The 14,950-nt window shown below is 51.3% G+C and overlaps 1 long non-coding RNA gene across 1 annotated transcript; it reads right to left on the bottom strand.

Moving 5' to 3' along the window:
- Positions 1 to 462: 462 nt before the first annotated feature.
- LOC144676727 (uncharacterized) lies at positions 463 to 14,481 on the bottom strand. The gene is made up of 3 exons (XR_013575408.1): positions 14,378 to 14,481; positions 12,674 to 12,790; positions 463 to 1,922 (listed from the first exon to the last, which is right to left on the bottom strand). It is a non-coding gene; the product is annotated as an uncharacterized LOC144676727 (long non-coding RNA).
- Between the last annotated feature and the right edge of the window lie 469 nt (positions 14,482 to 14,950).

Genomic DNA, 14,950 nt, shown 5'->3' with positions numbered 1-14,950 from the left:
CTACAAGCCACAAGTCAGGAGTGCGATGGAATACTCTCCACTTGCCTGGATGAGTGCAGCTCCAACAACACTCAAGAAACTCAACACCATCCAGGACAAAGCAGCCGCTTGATTAGCACCACATCCACAAACATTCACTCCCTCCACCACCGATGCACAGTAGCAGCAGTGTGTGTACCATCTACAAGATACACTGCAGAAACTCACCAAGGCTCCTTAGACAGCACCTTCCAAACTCACAACCTCTAACACCTAGAAGGACAAGGACAGCAGATAGATGGGAACATCACCACCTGGAAGTTCCCCTCCAAGTCACTCACCATCCTGACTTGGAAATATATCGCCGTTCCTTCACTGTCACTGGGTCAAAATCCTGGAACTCCCTCCCTAACAGCACTGTGGGTGTACCTACACCACATGGACTGCAGCGGCTCAAGAAAGCGGCTCACCACCCCCCCCCCCCCTTCTCAAGGGCAACTAGGGATGGGCAATAAACACTTGCCTGACCAGCAAAGCCCACCTCCTGTGAATGAATAATAAAAGGATACTCCTTAGCTCCATCTGCTTTACCAGGGACACTGGAGAAGCGATGGCTGGAGGAGGGGCATGCTGTTTCACCCTAACTCACACTCTTCACGGCTGTGACACCAACTTTGGCAGCTAAATGGGAACAAGCAGAGATCATGCATTTTGAAGAGAAGAGAAGAGAATATTGTTGTGTGCGCTGCTTGGGGTTTAGCCCCAGCCTGTCTCCGCTGAGGAGGCCTCAACGTGTCTCTCAGTCGCCATGCTTTCCGGAGCTGCTCTGCAATGTGAGCTTTACAAAGTGTCACAAATACCGAATAAGTATTGAACATCATACAAACTGTACAAACATGGCCAAAGATTTCCACTCCTTGACCTCATTAAACAGAAACCTTCACTTGTGGAGATTACAGGAGATTGTAAAAATGTCCAAGGTCCATGTGACCAGGAAAAATCAGTACCAATCGACTACCCTGAAAAACTCAACACGATAGGGTAAATGGGAAGACCACGGTGGGGGGGATTAAGTGATCCAGACCCCAGCCCTCTCTTTCATTAGTGTCTGTGCCGGAGTGGGTGGGAATGGGAGTGACTGGCTCATAAAACTCTTAATTCCACCCATCCAGAGCAGCCTCTCTATCCCTTCACCTTGAGGAAGACACAGCGGCCCAGTCACATCACAGCGCACAGTCTAACACCCTACACAACACGACACCATCATCAGTTTATGAAAACACCTCCTTCAAACAGCACCGTGTACCTTCCAAGTCTCAATGGCAAGTGCCATAAGCAGCTGGGGGACTGAGCCTGAGGCCTACACACAGCGGGAGAATTAGCCGTACTCTCTGCGTTGACCCTCACTCTTCATCTCCAGCACAAATAGATTCATAATTCTGATATTTACAGCTTGCTGAGCTAACTGGGCACTCCATACAGCAACAGTGTGTGGCCGTTCTGATAGGAGGGTATTCCCGAACATGTATCTCAGCTCTGTACAGTCTAGCAGGAATAACATCATTTATAAATATTCAATATGTGACAACACTAGAATTGTACAAATACACTGTTCCACAAACACACACACAGTCAGGAGTAAAGTAAGAAAGGCACAAGGTGTGGCTGGAATATAGAACCCAGCAGTCCAAGCAGATTAGACCTGAACAGTAAAGGAAAAGGTGGAGGTAACACCGGGACAGAAAGACCTGAATTCCAATTATGGAAATATACTCAAGTTAGAGTCTCTCAAATACAAAAATATATATTTCTGAACTGTTTGTAACTTGGAGCTTCAGATATTCCAGGATGCTCCCTGCCAGACACGGAGCTCAATAACGCCAGCCTGCTTTCAACGCCTCGATATCACTGATTAGTGAGCGCGCAAGATATATCGAGAACATCTGTGGGAAATTAAAAACGTCAATTAACACAAGACAGAAATTCACATGTTGAAACAAAAATGCAATCGTTGATTGAATGAAAATGGACCATGACCATACTCTCCCCATCAGGAGCAACGGTACCCCAGTGAGAGTCAGTGCGTGTGGAACTGTACCCCAGTGAGAGTCAGTGTGTGTGGAACTGTACCCCAGTGAGAGGGTGTGTGTGTGGGACCTGTACCCCAGTGAGAGTCAGTGTGTGTGGAACTGTACCCCAGTGAGAGTCAGTGCGTGTGAAACTGTACCCCAGTGAGAGTCAGTGTGTGTGGAACTGTACCCCAGTGAGAATCAGTGCGTGTGGAACTGTACCCCAGTGAGAGTCAGTGTGTGTGGAACTGTACCCCAGTGAGAGTCAGTGTGTGTGGAACTGTACCCCAGTGAGAGGGTGTGTGTGTGGGACCTGTACCCCAGTGAGAGTCAGTGTGTGTGGAACTGTACCCCAGTGAGAGGGTGTGTGTGTGGGACCCGTACCCCAGTGAGAGTCAGTGTGTGTGGAACTGTACCCCAGTGAGAGTCAATGTGTGTGGAACTGTACCCCAGTGAGAGTCAGTGTGTGTGGAACTGTTCCCCCGTGAGAGTCAGTGTGTGTGGAACTGTAACCCAGTGAGAGTCAGTGTGTGTGGAACTGTACCCCAGTGAGAGTCAGTGTTTGTGGAACTGTACCCCCGTGAGAGTCAGTGTGTGTGGAACTGTACCCCAGTGAGAGTCAGTGTGTGTGGAACTGTACCCCAGTGAGAGTCGGTGTGTGTGGAACTGTACCCCAGTGAGAGTCAGTGTGTGTGGAACTGTACCCCAGTGAGAGTCAGTGTGTGTGGAACTGTACCCCAGTGAGAGTCAGTGTGTGTGGAACTGAACCCCAGTGGGAGTCAGTGTGTGTGGAACTGTACCCCAGTGAGAGTCAGTGTGTGTGGAACTGTACCCCAGTGAGAGTCAGTGTGTGTGGAACTGTACCCCAGTGAGAGTCAGTGTGTGTGGAACTGTACCCCAGTGAGAGTCAGTGTGTGTGGAACTGTACCCCAGTGAGAGTCAGTGTGTGTGGAACTGTACCCCAGTGAGAGTCGGTGTGTGTGGAACTGTACCCCAGTGAGAGTCAGTGTGTGTGGAACTGTACCCCAGTGAGAGTCAGTGTGTGTGGAACTGTACCCCAGTGAGAGTCAGTGTGTGTGGAACTGAACCCCAGTGGGAGTCAGTGTGTGTGGAACTGTACCCCAGTGAGAGTCAGTGTGTGTGGAACTGTACCCCAGTGAGAGTCAGTGTGTGTGGAACTGTACCCCAGTGAGAGTCAGTGTGTGTGGAACTGTACCCCAGTGAGAGTCAGTGTGTGTGGAACTGTACCCCAGTGAGAGTCAGTGTGTGTGGAACTGTACCCCAGTGAGAGTCAGTGTGTGTGGAACCCATACCCCAGTGAGAGTCAGTGTGTGTGGAACTGTATCCCAGTGAGAGTCAGTGTGTGTGGAACTGTATCCCAGTGAGAGTCAGTGTGTGTGGAACTGTACCCCAGTGAGAGTCAGTGTGTGTGGAACTGTACCCCAGTGAGAGTCAGTGTGTGTGGAACTGTATCCCAGTGAGAGTCAGTGTGTGTGGAACTGTACCCCAGTGAGAGTCAGTGTGTGTGGAACTGTACCCCAGTGAGAGTCAGTGTGTGTGGAACTGTACCCCAGTGAGAGTCAGTGTGTGTGGAACTGTACCCCAGTGAGAGTCAGTGTGTGTGGAACCCATACCCCAGTGAGAGTCAGTGTGTGTGGAACTGTATCCCAGTGAGAGTCAGTGTGTGTGGAACTGTATCCCAGTGAGAGTCAGTGTGTGTGGAACTGTACCCCAGTGAGAGTCAGTGTGTGTGGAACTGTACCCCAGTGAGAGTCAGTGTGTGTGGAACTGTATCCCAGTGAGAGTCAGTGTGTGTGGAACTGTACCCCAGTGAGAGTCAGTGTGTGTGGAACTGTACCCCAGTGAGAGTCAGTGTGTGTGGAACTGTACCCCAGTGAGAGTCAGTGTGTGTGTGGAACTGTACCCCAGTGAGAGGGTGTGTGTGGGACCCGTACCCCAGTGAGAGTCAGTGTGTGTGGAACTGTACCCCAGTGAGAGTCAATGTGTGTGGAACTGTACCCCAGTGAGAGTCAGTGTGTGTGGAACTGTACCCCAGTGAGAGTCAGTGTGTGTGGAACTGTACCCCAGTGAGAGTCAGTGTGTGTGGAACTGTACCCCAGTGAGAGTCAGTGTGTGTGGAACTGTACCCCAGTGAGAGTCAGTGTGTGTGGAACCCATACCCCAGTGAGAGTCAGTGTGTGTGGAACTGTATCCCAGTGAGAGTCAGTGTGTGTGGAACTGTATCCCAGTGAGAGTCAGTGTGTGTGGAACTGTACCCCAGTGAGAGTCAGTGTGTGTGGAACTGTACCCCAGTGAGAGTCAGTGTGTGTGGAACTGTATCCCAGTGAGAGTCAGTGTGTGTGGAACTGTACCCCAGTGAGAGTCAGTGTGTGTGGAACTGTACCCCAGTGAGAGTCAGTGTGTGTGGAACTGTACCCCAGTGAGAGTCAGTGTGTGTGTGGAACTGTACCCCAGTGAGAGGGTGTGTGTGGGACCCGTACCCCAGTGAGAGTCAGTGTGTGTGGAACTGTACCCCAGTGAGAGTCAATGTGTGTGGAACTGTACCCCAGTGAGAGTCAGTGTGTGTGGAACTGTTCCCCCGTGAGAGTCAGTGCGTGTGGAACTGTAACCCAGTGAGAGTCAGTGTGTGTGGAACTGTAACCCAGTGAGAGTCAGTGTGTGTGGAACTGTTCCCCCGTGAGAGTCAGTGCGTGTGGAACTGTAACCCAGTGAGAGTCAGTGTGTGTGGAACTGTAACCCAGTGGGAGTCAGTGTGTGTGGAACTGAACCCCAGTGGGAGTCAGTGTGTGTGGAACTGAACCCCAGTGGGAGTCAGTGTGTGTGGAACTGAACCCCAGTGAGAGTCAGTGTCTGTGGAACTGGGGCGATGGTGTAGTGGTATTGTCACTGGACTAGTAACCCAGAGGCCCAGGGTAATGCTCTGGGGACCTGGGTTTGAATGCCACCATGGTGGATGGTGGAATTTGAAAATTTACTCTGGAACAGTTCCTCCAGGTTGGAGGGTAGCTAATGTAACCCCACTATTTAAAAAGGGAGGCAGAGAGAAAACAGGGAATTATAGACCAGTCAGCCTGACGTCGGTAGTGGGGAGAATTCTAGAGCCCATTATAGAAGATTTAATAGCTGAGCACGTGGAAAACAGTGGCAGAATCGGACAGAGTCAGCATGGATTTACAAAAGGGAAATCATGCTTGACAAATCTACTGGAATTTTTCGAGGATGTAACTAGTAGAGTTGATGAGGGGGAGCCAGTGGATGTGGTTTATTTGGACTTTCAGAAGGCTTTTGACAAAGTCCCACATAAGAGATTGGCGTTTAAAATTAAAGTGCATGGGATTGGGGGTAGTGTATTGAGATGGATAGAAAACTGGTTGGCAGACAGGAAACAAAGAGTAGGAATAAACGGGTCTTTTTCCAAATGGCAGGCGATGACTAGTGGGGTACTGCAGGGATCGGTGCTGGGACCCCAGTTATTCACAATATATATTAATGATTTAGATGAGGGAATTAAATGTAATATCTCCAAATTTGCAGATGACACAAAGCTGGGTGGGAGGGTGAGCTGTGAGGAGGATGCAGAGATGCTTCAGTGTGATTTGGACAAGCTGAGTGAGTGGGTAAATGCATGTGGGGTAATGCTCTGGGGACCTGGGTTTGAATGCCACCACAGTGGATGGTGGAATTTGAACATTTACTCTGGAACAGTTCCTCCAGGTTGGAGGGTAGCTAATGTAATCCCACTGTTTAAAAATGGAGGTGCAGTATAATGTGGATAAATGTGAGGTTATCCACTTTGGTAGCAAAAACAGGAAGGTAGATTATTATCTGAACGGCTATAAATTGAGAGAGGGGAATGTGCAACGAGACCTGGGTGTCCTTGTACACCAGTCGCTGAAGGTAAGCATGCAGGTGCAGCAGGCGGTAAAGAAGGCAAATGGTATGTTGGCCTTCATAGCCAGAGGATTCGAGTACAGGAGCAGGGATGCCTTGCTGCAATTGTACAGGGCCTTGGTGAGACCACATCTGGAATATTGTGTGCAGTTTTGGTCTCCTTATCTGAGGAAGGATGTTTGTGCTATAGAGGGAGTGCAGCGAAGGTTTACTAGACTAATTCCTGGGATGGCGGGACTGACATATGAGGAGAGATGTTAAGCGTCCTGAAGAATATTAAGGTGGATAAGTCCCCAGGGCCAGATGGGATCTACCCCAGAGTACTGAGGGAGGCAAGGGAGGAGATTGCTGGGGCCTTGACAGAAATCTTTGTATCCTCACTGGCTACGGGTGAGGTCCCAGAGGACTGGAGAATGGCCAATGTGGTTCCATTGTTTAAGAAGGGTAGCAGGGATAATCCAGGAAATTACAGGCCAGTGAGCCTTACGTCAGTGGTAGGGAAATTATTGGAGAAGATTCTTCGTGACAGGATTTACTACCATTTGGAATCAAATGGGCGTATTAGTGAGAGGCAGCATGGTTTTGTGAAGGGGAGGTTGTGTCTCACTAACTTGATTGAGTTTTTCAAAGAAGTGACAAAGATGATCGACGATGGAAGGGCAGTGGATGTTATATACATGGATTTCAGTAAGGCCTTTGACAAGGTCCCTCATGGCAGACTGGTACAGAAGGTAAAGTTGCACAGGATCAGAGGTGAGCTGGCAAGATGGGTACAGAATTGGCTTGGTCATAGAAGACAGAGGGTAGCAGTGGAAGGGTGCTTTTCTGAATGGAGAGCTGTGACTAGTGGTGTTCCGCAGGGATCAGTGCTGGGACCTTTGCTGTTTGTAGTATACATAAATGATTTGGAGGAAAATGTAACTGGGCTAATTAGTAAGTTTGCAGACGACACTAAGGTTGGAGGAGTTGCAGATAGTGAAGAGGATTGTCAAAGGATACAATGGGATATAGATCGGTTGGAGACTTGGGCGGAGAAATGGCAGATGGTGTTTAATCCAGACAAATGCAAGGTAATGCATTTTGGAAGGTCTAATACAGGCAGGAATTATACAGTAAATGGCAGAACCCTTAAGTGCATCGATGGGCAGAGGGATCTGGGTGTACAGGTCCACAGGTCACTGAAAGTGGCAACGCAGGTGGATAAGGTAGTCAGGAAGGCATATGGCATGCTTGCCTTCATTGGCAGGGGTATTGAGTATAAAAGCTGGGAAGTCATGCTGCAGCTGTATAGAACCTTGGTTAGGCCACACTTGGAATATTGCGTGCAATTCTGGTCACCACATTACCAGAAGGATATGGAGGCATTGGAGAGGGTGCAGAGGAGGTTTACCAGGATGCTGCCTGGTCTGGAGGTTATTAGCTATGAAGAGAGGTTGGAGAAACTCGGATTGTTCTCACGAGAGCGACGGAGATTGAGGGGCAACTTGATAGAAGTTTACAAAATTATGAGTGGCATGGACAGAGTAGATAGTCAGAAGCTTTTTCCCAGGGTGGAAGAGTCAATTACTAGGGGACATAGATTTAAGGTGAGAGGAGAAAACTATAGAGGAGATGTGCAGGGCAAGTTTTTTATGCAGAGGGTAATGAGTGTCTGGAATTTGCTGCCAGAGGAGGTGGTGGAAGCAGGTACGATAGTGATGTTTAAGAGGCAGCTTGACCAATACATGAATCGGATGGGAATAGAGGGATACGGACCCCGGAAGTGCAAAATGTTTTAGTTTGACTGGCAATATGATCGGCGCAGACTTGGAGGGCCGAAGGGCCTGTTCCTGTGCTGTACTTTTCTTTGTTTCTTTCTTTGTTTCTTTGAGATTGAGTCGGTTAGGATTATATTTGCTGGAGTTCAGAAGAATGAGGGGGGATCTCATAGAAACCTATAAAATTCTAACAGGACTAGACAGGGTAGATGCAGGAAGGATGTTCCCGATGGTGGGGGAGTCCAAAACCAGGGGTCACAGTCTGAGGATATGGGGTAGACCATTTAGGACTGAGATGAGGAGAAATTTCTTCACCCAGAGAGTAGTGAGCCTGTGGAATTCGTTACCACAGAAAGTAGTTGAGGCCAAAACATTCTTTGCTTTGAAGAAGGAGTTAGATATAGCTCTTGGGGCAAAAGGGATCAAAGGCCATGGAGAGAAAGCGGGAGCAGGCTATTGAGTTGGATGATCAGCCATGAACATAATGAATGGTGGAGCTGGCTCGAAGGGCCGAATGGCCTACTCCTAGTTTCTATGCTTCTAACCCAGTGGGAGTCAGTGTGTGTGGGACTGTACCCCAATGAGAGTCAGTGTGTGTGGAACTGTACCCCAGTGAGAGTCAGTGTGTGTGGAACTGTACCCCAGTGAGAGTCAGTGTGTGTGGAACTGTACCCCAGTGAGAGTCAGTGTGTGTGGGACTGTACCCCAATGAGTGTCAGTGTGTGTGGAACTGTACCCCAGTGAGAGTCAGTGTGTGTGGAACTGTACCCCAGTGAGAGTCAGTGTGTGTGGAACTGTACCCCAGTGAGAGTCAGTGTGTGTGGAACTGTACCCCAGTGAGAGTCAGTGTGTGTGGAACTGTACCCCAGTGAGAGTCAGTGTGTGTGGAACTGTACCCCAGTGAGAGTCAGTGCCTGTGGAGCTGTACCCCAGTGAGAGTCAGTGTGTGTGGAACTGTACCCCAGAGACAGTCAGTGCCTGTGGAGCTGTACCCCAGTGAGAGTCAGTGTGTGTGGATTGTGCCGCAGTGAGAGTCAGTGTGTGTGGAACTGTACCCCATTGAGAGTCAGTGTGTGTGGAACTGTACCCCAGTGAGAGTCAGTGTGTGTGGAACTGTACCCCAGTGAGAGTCCGTGTGTGTGGAGCTGTACCCCAGTGAGAGTCAGTGTGTGTGGAGCTGTAACCCAGTGAGAGTCAGTGTGTGTGGAGCTGTACCCCAGTGAGAGTCAGTGTGTGTAGAACACATACCCCAGTGAGAGTCAGTGTGTGTGCGACTATACCCCAGTGAGAGTCAGTGTGTGTGGAACCTGTACCCCAGTGAGAGTCAGTGTGTGTGGAACCTGTACCCCAGTGAGAGTCAGTGTGTGTGGAACCTGTACCCCAGTGAGAGTCAGTGTGTGTGGAACCTGTAGCCCAGTGAGAGTCAGTGTGTGTGGAACCTGTAGCCCAGTGAGAGTCAGTGTGTGTGGAACCTGTAGCCCAGTGAGAGTCAGTGTGTGTGGAACCTGTAGCCCAGTGAGAGTCAGTGTGTGTGGAACCTGTAGCCCAGTGGGAGTCAGTGTGTGTGGAACTGTACCCCAGTGAAAATCAGTGTGTGTGGAACTGAACCCCAGTGGGAGACAGTGTGTGTGGGACCTGTACCCCAGTGAGAGTCAGTGTGTGTGGAGCTGTAACCCAGTGAGAGTCAGTGTGTGTGGAGCTGTAACCCAGAAACAGTCAGTACCTGTGGAGCTGTACCCCAGTGAGAGGGTGTGTGTGGGGAACAGGAGCCCACTGAAAGCCAGTGTGAGCGGAACTTGACCCCAGTGAGAGTCAGTGTGTGAGCGGAACTTTACCCCAGTGAGAGTCAGTGTGTGTGGATTGTGCCCCAGTGAGAGTCAGTGTGTGTGGGACTGTACCCCAGTGAGAGTCAGTGTGTGTGGAACTGTACCCCAGTGAGAGTCAGTGTGTGTGGAACTGTACCCCAGTGAGAGTCAGTGTGTGTGGAACTGTACCCCAGTGAGAGTCAGTGTGTGTGGAACTGTACCCCAGTGAGAGTCAGTGCCTGTGGAGCTGTACCCCAGTGAGAGTCAGTGTGTGTGGAACTGTACCCCAGAGACAGTCAGTGCCTGTGGAGCTGTACCCCAGTGAGAGTCAGTGTGTGTGGATTGTGCCGCAGTGAGAGTCAGTGTGTGTGGAACTGTACCCCAGTGAGAGTCAGTGTGTGTGGAACTGTACCCCAGTGAGAGTCAGTGTGTGTGAAACTGTACCCCAGTGAGAGTCCGTGTGTGTGGAGCTGTACCCCAGTGAGAGTCAGTGTGTGTGGAGCTGTACCCCAGTGAGAGTCAGTGTGTGTGGAGCTGTACCCCAGTGAGAGTCAGTGTGTGTAGAACACATACCCCAGTGAGAGTCAGTGTGTGTGCGACTATACCCCAGTGAGAGTCAGTGTGTGTGGAACCTGTACCCCAGTGAGAGTCAGTGTGTGTGGAACCTGTACCCCAGTGAGAGTCAGTGTGTGTGGAACCTGTAGCCCAGTGAGAGTCAGTGTGTGTGGAACCTGTAGCCCAGTGAGAGTCAGTGTGTGTGGAACCTGTAGCCCAGTGAGAGTCAGTGTGTGTGGAACCTGTAGCCCAGTGAGAGTCAGTGTGTGTGGAACCTGTAGCCCAGTGGGAGTCAGTGTGTGTGGAACTGTACCCCAGTGAAAATCAGTGTGTGTGGAACTGAACCCCAGTGGGAGACAGTGTGTGTGGGACCTGTACCCCAGTGAGAGTCAGTGTGTGTGGAGCTGTAACCCAGTGAGAGTCAGTGTGTGTGGAGCTGTACCCCAGTGAGAGTCAGTGTGTGTGGAGCTGTACCCCAGTGAGAGTCAGTGTGTGTAGAACACATACCCCAGTGAGAGTCAGTGTGTGTGCGACTATACCCCAGTGAGAGTCAGTGTGTATGGAACCTGTACTCCAGTGAGAGTCAGTGTGTGTGGAACCTGTACCCCAGTGAGAGTCAGTGTGTGTGGAACCTGTAGCCCAGTGAGAGTCAGTGTGTGTGGAACCTGTAGCCCAGTGAGAGTCAGTGTGTGTGGAACCTGTAGCCCAGTGAGAGTCAGTGTGTGTGGAACCTGTAGCCCAGTGAGAGTCAGTGTGTGTGGAACCTGTAGCCCAGTGGGAGTCAGTGTGTGTGGAACTGTACCCCAGTGAAAATCAGTGTGTGTGGAACTGAACCCCAGTGGGAGACAGTGTGTGTGGGACCTGTACCCCAGTGAGAGTCAGTGTGTGTGGAGCTGTAACCCAGTGAGAGTCAGTGTGTGTGGAGCTGTAACCCAGAAACAGTCAGTACCTGTGGAGCTGTACCCCAGTGAGAGGGTGTGTGTGGGGAACAGGAGCCCACTGAAAGCCAGTGTGAGCGGAACTTGACCCCAGTGAGAGTCAGTGTGTGAGCGGAACTTTACCCCAGTGAGAGTCAGTGTGTGTGGATTGTGCCCCAGTGAGAGTCAGTGTGTGTGGGACTGTACCCCAGTGAGAGTCAGTGTGTGTGGAACTGTACCCCAGTGAGAGTCAGTGTGTGTGGAACTGTACCCCAGTGAGAGTCAGTGTGTGTGGAACTGTACCCCAGTGAGTCAGTGTGTGTGGAACTGTACCCCAGTGAGAGTCAGTGCCTGTGGAGCTGTACCCCAGTGAGAGTCAGTGTGTGTGGAACTGTACCCCAGAGACAGTCAGTGCCTGTGGAGCTGTACCCCAGTGAGAGTCAGTGTGTGTGGATTGTGCCGCAGTGAGAGTCAGTGTGTGTGGAACTGTACCCCATTGAGAGTCAGTGTGTGTGGAACTGTACCCCAGTGAGAGTCAGTGTGTGTGAAACTGTACCCCAGTGAGAGTCCGTGTGTGTGGAGCTGTACCCCAGTGAGAGTCAGTGTGTGTGGAGCTGTACCCCAGTGAGAGTCAGTGTGTGTGGAGCTGTACCCCAGTGAGAGTCAGTGTGTGTAGAACACATACCCCAGTGAGAGTCAGTGTGTGTGCGACTATACCCCAGTGAGAGTCAGTGTGTGTGGAACCTGTACTCCAGTGAGAGTCAGTGTGTGTGGAACCTGTACCCCAGTGAGAGTCAGTGTGTGTGGAACCTGTAGCCCAGTGAGAGTCAGTGTGTGTGGAACCTGTAGCCCAGTGAGAGTCAGTGTGTGTGGAACCTGTAGCCCAGTGAGAGTCAGTGTGTGTGGAACCTGTAGCCCAGTGAGAGTCAGTGTGTGTGGAACCTGTAGCCCAGTGGGAGTCAGTGTGTGTGGAACTGTACCCCAGTGAAAATCAGTGTGTGTGGAACTGAACCCCAGTGGGAGACAGTGTGTGTGGGACCTGTACCCCAGTGAGAGTCAGTGTGTGTGGAGCTGTAACCCAGTGAGAGTCAGTGTGTGTGGAGCTGTAACCCAGAAACAGTCAGTACCTGTGGAGCTGTACCCCAGTGAGAGGGTGTGTGTGGGGAACAGGAGCCCACTGAAAGCCAGTGTGAGCGGAACTTGACCCCAGTGAGAGTCAGTGTGTGAGCGGAACTTTACCCCAGTGAGAGTCAGTGTGTGTGGATTGTGCCCCAGTGAGAGTCAGTGTGTGTGGGACTGTACCCCAGTGAGAGTCAGTGTGTGTGGGACCCGTACCCCAGTGAGAGTCAGTATGTGTGGAACTGTACCCCAGTGAGAGTCAGTGTGTGTGGAACTGTACCCCAGTGAGAGTCAGTGTGTGCGGAACTGTACTCCAGTGAGAGTCAGTGTGTGGAACTGTACCCCAGTGAGAGTCAGTGTGTGTGGAACTGTACCCCAATGAGAGTCAGTGTGTGGAACTGTACCCCAGTGAGAGTCAGTGTGTGTGGAACTGTACCCCAGTGAGAATCAGTATATGAGAGTTTTGTTTAATTGAGGGTCAACTTGTAAACGTGTTTAAACACCAAGGTGATTGGGATTGATAGTGTGCACAGCTTGCAAAGTGAAAGTTTCAGTCTAACCTGCAGGAAGGCTATAACAAGGAAAGCTCCAGCGAGGAGGTAAATGTTCCTTGGTATCCAGTCCTCAAACGCCTGGACGCAGCCCTTGGTGTAAATGATCAGACTGTCCTTCATCTCCTGAAATGTTCAGAATATGTTTTAGTGCAGGTATCAATCCCATTTCCAATTCTCTCCCTACACTATTCCCAACACAGGGCTCCAACAGCATCAAACATCAAATGCAGTGAAATACAGCCTGCCTGCCTTGTGCAGTCTCCTCTGTCCCTTCATGTGCTCTTGATCCAGGTGTTGGGACACGGGCTCCGGACTCCCTGATCCAGGTGTTGGGACACGGGCTCCGGCATCCCTGATCTTGCTGTTGGGACACGGACTCCGGACTCCCTGATCCAGGTGTTGGGACATGGGCTCCGGACTCCCTGATCCAGGTGTTGGGACACGGGCTCCGGACTCTCTGATCCAGGTGTTGGGACACGGGCTCCGGACTCCCTGATCCAGGTTTTGGGACACGGGCTCCGGACTCCCTGATCCAGGTGTTGGGACACGGGTCCGGACTCCCTGATCCAGGTGTTGGGACACGGGCTCCGGACTCCCTGATCCTGGTGTTGGGACACGGACTCCGGACTCCCTGATCCAGGTGTTGGGATTTGGGCTCCGGACTCCCTGATCCAGGTGTTGCGACACGGGCTCCGGACTCCCTGATCCTGGTGTTGGGAGATGGGCTCCGGACTCCCTGATCCTGGTGTTGCGACACGGGCTCCGGACTCCCTGATCCAGGTGCTGGGAGATGGGCTCCGGACTCCCTGATCCAGGTGTTGGGACACGGACTCCGGACTCCCTGATCCAGGTGTTGGGACATGGGCTCCGGACTCCCTGATCCAGGTGTTGGGACACGTGCTCCGGACTCCCTGATCCTGGTGTTGGGACACGGGCTCCGGACTCCCTGGTCCTGGTGCTGGGACATGGGCTCCGGACTCCGTGATCCTGGTGTTGGGACACGGGCTCCGGACTCCCTGATCCAGGTGTTGGGACACGGGCTCCGGACTCCCTGATCCAGGTGTTGGGACACGGACTCCGGACTCCCTGATCCAGGTGTTGGGACACGGGCTCCGGACTCCCTGATCCTGGTGTTGGGACACGGGCTCCGGATTCCCTGATCCAGGTGTTGGGAGATGGGCTCCGGACTCCCTGATCCTGGTGTTGGGAGATGGGCTCCAGACTCCCTGATCCAGGTGTTGGGAGATGGGCTCCGGACTCCCTGATCCAGGTGCTGGGACACGGGCTCCGGACTCCCTGATCCTGGTGCTGGGACACGGGCTCCGGACTCCCTGATCCGAGCTGTATAATATGAGTTTAGTGACTGTGAGAATACAATGTGGGTGGATGAGTGAGAGGGGGACAGGGACTATATGTGCCAATGGTGATGGAGGGTCCTGCGATCACCTTTCCTATAGTCACCAGGGAGATCCGTGCTCATCACCTGCACCATCAGTCACACTGTCAGAATTCCCTCTTCTACAAGATGGAGATGAGAATTGTGACCATGTCTAACAGAAACACAGAGGACGTGGGGACAGAGAGAGTCAGGTCCCTTTGTTCGACGGAGAGCTGGGAATAATTAAAAAGTGGCAGAGTCTGAATGGAACCAGGTCTCTATAATCCTGGGTAACTTTGACACGAGAGACAAGAATGGCTGGAGTTTAATACCTTATTGTTGGATCGGATATCGTAGCCACACTGTGTGTTCACAACATTCTGCTGCAAAAGAGAAAAAAGTTTCCAATGTGAACAAGGTCAGAGCTGCACCAGATAAACCATCATACACACACCTGCTTAAGCATCAGCAATTTATTGCCCAGTTTCTGACTCTCACTGGGCTCCAGTCCCCTCCTCTCCTTGGTGCTAATTCTCACTGGGGAACAGAATCACAGAATTGTTACAGCACAGAAGGCCATTCAGCCCATCACGTGTGTGCCAACTCTCTGAAAGAGCAATGCACCTAGTGCCCCTCGCCCACCTTCTCCCTTAAACATTCATTTTCCAAAAATAATCCAATTCCCTCTTGAGTGGCTCGATTGAACCTGCCTCCACCACACTCTCAGGCAGCGCATTCCAACCCCGAACCACTCGCTGCGTGAAAAAGTTTCTCCTCATGTCGCCATTGCTTCTTTTACTAATTACCTTAAATCTGCACCCTCTCGTTCTCAACCCTTCTACCAATGGGTACAGTTTCTCCTTATCTACTCATGATTTTGAATAAATATATCAAATCTCCTCTCA

This window comes from Cetorhinus maximus, unplaced genomic scaffold (genome assembly GCF_964194155.1).
Source record: "Cetorhinus maximus unplaced genomic scaffold, sCetMax3.hap1.1 HAP1_SCAFFOLD_1858, whole genome shotgun sequence".
Taxonomy (NCBI): domain Eukaryota; kingdom Metazoa; phylum Chordata; class Chondrichthyes; order Lamniformes; family Cetorhinidae; genus Cetorhinus; species Cetorhinus maximus.
Note: the sequence above shows the minus strand (reverse complement) of the source record. Positions and strands in the feature narration are given on the sequence as shown.